The 3,952-nt window shown below is 42.5% G+C and overlaps 1 non-coding gene across 1 annotated transcript; it reads left to right on the top strand.

The window, feature by feature from the left end:
• The first annotated feature begins 2,156 nt into the window (after positions 1–2,156).
• LOC148565032 (small nucleolar RNA R71) lies at positions 2,157–2,264 on the top strand. Its single transcript, XR_015885109.1, has one exon. It is a non-coding gene; the product is annotated as a small nucleolar RNA R71 (small nucleolar RNA).
• The last annotated feature ends 1,688 nt before the right edge of the window (positions 2,265–3,952 follow it).

Genomic DNA, 3,952 nt, shown 5'->3' with positions numbered 1-3,952 from the left:
TTCGTGGTATAAGCTAGAATTATTAGTGGCCATTCCTGAGATCCGGAATGACTAAACCTTGTCTGTGGTATTCTGAGTAGGATCTGGGAAGGGATGGCTGTAACGAGCTTTAAACTCGCGATTGTTGGGCGTGTGACAGACGCAAAAGGATCAATGGATCCTATTCCAGCATGATCGAGAACCGACAGATGATTAGCCGTGCGGTGACAGCGCATTTGGAACGTTTTCACTGAGAGGACGGGAAGTAGCCATTGACAACGGTGATGCCCAACATAAAGCTTGCCATGGAAGAAGCCTTGCATGCATGAAGAAGAAGATAGTAGGAAAGCAGAGATTCAGAAGACAAAGCATCTCCAAAGCCTCAACCTGTTCTTCATTACTGCATAACAAGTATTTATTTCACGTTCTTTTACTATTTACAATTAAATCTGAGAATTATTGATATCCTGACTAAGAGTTACAAGATAACCATAGCTTGCTTCAAGCTGACAATCTCCGTGGGATCGACCCTTACTCACGTAAGGTATTACTTGGATGACCCAGTGCACTTGCTGGTTAGTTGTGCAGAATTGTGACAAAGTGTGATTCACGTTTAAGAGCTCCAAGTCCTTTGGCGCCATTGTTGATGATCACAATTTTGTGCACCAAGATCCTTGAGCCTTAAACACAAGGTAGTCCTCATTCAGTTGCAGGACTAACTCTCCTCTGTCCACATCAATTGCAGCTCTTGCTGTGGCTAGGAAAGGCCTTCCAAGGATGATGAATTCATCCTCATCCTTCCCAGTGTCTAGGATTATGAAGTTAACATGGATGTAAAGGCCTTCAACCTTCACTAAGACATCCTCTACAAGTCCATAAGCCTGTTTCATTGATTTTTCTGCCATCTCTAGTGAGATTCTTGCAGCTTGTACCTCAAAGATCCCTAGTTTCTCCATTACAGAGAGTGGCATGAGGTTTATACCTGACCCCAGGTCACACAGAGCCTTCTCAAAGGTCATACTGCCTATGGTACAAGGTATTAAGAACCTTCCGGGATCCGGTTTCTTCTGAGGTAATTTCTGCTGAACCAAGGCATTCAGTTCATTGATGAGCAATGGAGGTTCATCCTCCCAAGTCTCATTACCAAATAACTTGGCACTCAGCTTCGTGATTGCTCCTAGATACCGAGCAACTTGCTCTTCAACAATATCTTCATCCTCTTTAGAGGAAGAATACTCATCAGAGCTCATGAATGGCAACAGTAAGTTCAGTAGAATCTCTATGATCTCTATTTGAGCCTCAGATTCCTTTGGTTCCTCATTAGGGAACTCCTTAGTGGTCAGTGGATGTCCATTGAGGTCTTCCTCACTGGAAATCACTGCCTCTTCCTCCTTTATAGGTTCGGCCACTTTGGATATATTGATGGCCTTGCACTCTCTCTTTGGATTCTCTTCTGTATTGCTTGGGAGAGTACTATGAGGGATTTCAGTAACTCTTTTACTCAGCTGACCCACTTGTACCTCCAAATTTCTGATAGAGGACCTTGTTTCAGTCATGAAACTGAGAGTGGTCTTAGATAAATCAGAGACTATGGTTGCTAAGTTAGAGAGGCTCCGCTTAGAATTCTCTATCTGTTACTAAGAAGATGATGGAAAAGGCTTGCTATTGCCAAACCTATTTCTCCCACCATTATTATTATTGAAGCCTTGTTGAGGCTTCTGTTGATCCTTCCATGAGAAATTTGGATGATTTCTCCATGAAAGATTATAGGTGTTTCCATGGGATTCTCCCATGTAATTCACCTCTTCCATTGCAGGATTCTTAGGGTCATAAGGTTCTCCTTCAGAGGAAGCTTCTTTAGTAGTGCCAGATGCAGCTTGCATTCCAGTCAGATTCTGAGAAATCATATTAACTTGCTGAGTCAATATTTTATTCTGAGCCAATATGGCATTCAGAGTATCAATCTCAGGAACTCCTTTCTTCTGAGTCATCCCATTATTCACAGGATTTCTTTTAGAAGTATACATGAACTGGTTATTTGCAACCATTTTAATGAGTTCCTGGGATTCTGTAGGTGTTTTCTTCAGATGAAGAGATCCACCAGCAGAGTGGTCCAATGACATCTTGGACAATTCAGACAGACCATCATAGAATATACCTAAGATGCTCCATTCTAAAAGCATGTCAGAAGGACACCTTCTGATCAATTGCTTGTATCTTTCCCAAGCTTCATAGAGGAATTCACCTTCCTTTTGTCTGAAGGTTTGGACTTCCACTCTAAGCTTGCTCATCTTTTGAGGTGGAAAGAATTTAGCCAAGAAAGCATTGACCAACTTTTTCCAAGAGTTCAGGCTTTCTCTAGGTTGTGAGTCCAACCATATCCTAGCTCTGTCTCTTACAGCAAAGGGGAAAAGCATAAGTCTGTAGACCTCAGGATCAACCCCATTGGTCTTAACAGTGTCACAGATTTGCAAAAATTCAGCTAAGAACTGATGAGGATCTTCCAATGGAAGTCCATGAAACTTGCAATTCTGCTGCATTAGAGAAACTAATTGAGGCTTAAGCTCAAAGTTGTTTGCCCCAATTGCAGGAATTGAGATGCTTCTTCCATAGAAGTTAGAAGTTGGTGCAGTAAAGTCACCAAGCATCTTCCTTCCATCTCCACCATTGTTCTCAGGTTCGGCTGCCATGTCCGCCTCTTTTTTGAAATTTGCTGTAATGTCCTTGGTGCACAAAATTGTTACTCTCTTACAATTTCGCACACATGACCAGCAAGTGCACTGGGTCGTCCAAGTAATACCTCACGTGAGTAAGGGTCGAATCCCACGGAGATTGTTGGTTTGAAGCAATCTATGGTTATCTTGTAAATCTTAGTCAGGAAGTCAGTTATGTTTATCAGTTGAATCGCAAATAAACAATAGAGCATGGATTAAAGGTTACTTGTTATGCAGTAATGGAGAATATGTTGGAGTTTTGGAGATGCTTTGTCTTCTGAATCTCTGCTTTCCTCTGTCTTCTTGTTCACGCACGCACGTCCTCCTATGGCAAGCTGTGTGTTGGTGGATCACCATTGTCAATGGCTACCTTCTATCCTTCCAGTGAAAACTACGCTCACGCACTCTGTCACAGCACGGCTAATCACCGGTTGGTTCTCGATCCGGTTGGAATAGGATTTACTATCCTTTTGCGTCTGTCACTAACGCCCAGCCTTCAGGAGTTTGAAGTTCGTCACAGTCATTCAATCCTTGAATCCTACTCGGAATACCACAGACAAGGTTTAGACCTTCCGAATTCTCATGAATGCCGCCATCAGTTCTAGCTTATACCACGGAGATTCTGATTAAGGAATCTAAGAGATACTCATTCGATCATATATAGAACGGAGGTGGTTATCAGGCACACGTTCATGGGTTGAGGAAGGTGATGAGTGTCACAGATCATCACCTCCATCACAGTTAAGCGCGAATGAACATCTTAGATAGGAACAAGCGTGTTTGAATGGAAAACAGAAATACTTGCATTAATTCATCGAGACACAGCAGAGCTCCTCACCCCCAACAATGGGGTTTAGAGACTCATGCTGTCAGAGAATACAAAGTTTAGATCTAAAATGTCATGAGATACAAAATAAGTCTCTAAAAGTTGTTTAAATACTAAACTAGTAGCCTAGGGTTACAAAATATGAGTAGACTATGATGGATGATACAGAGATCCACTTCTGGGGCCCACTTGGTGTGTGCTGGGCTGAGACTTAAGCAATTCACGTGCAGAGGCTATTTGTGGAGTTGAACGCCAGTTTTTATGCCAGTTTGGGCGTTCAACTCCAGCTTTTGATCCTTTTCTGGCGCTGGACGCTAGAATTGGGCAGAGAACTGGCGTTGAACGCCAGTTTACGTCTTCTATCCTTGTGCAAAGTATGGACTATTATATATTGCTTGAAAGCCCTGGATGTCTACTTTCCAATGCAATTGGA

Source organism: Arachis ipaensis, chromosome B5 (genome assembly GCF_059453495.1).
Source record: "Arachis ipaensis isolate K30076 ecotype BB chromosome B5, ASM5945349v1, whole genome shotgun sequence".
Lineage (NCBI taxonomy): Eukaryota > Viridiplantae > Streptophyta > Magnoliopsida > Fabales > Fabaceae > Arachis > Arachis ipaensis.
The sequence above is the reverse complement of the archived record's forward strand: the minus strand, read 5'-3'. Positions and strand labels throughout refer to the sequence as shown.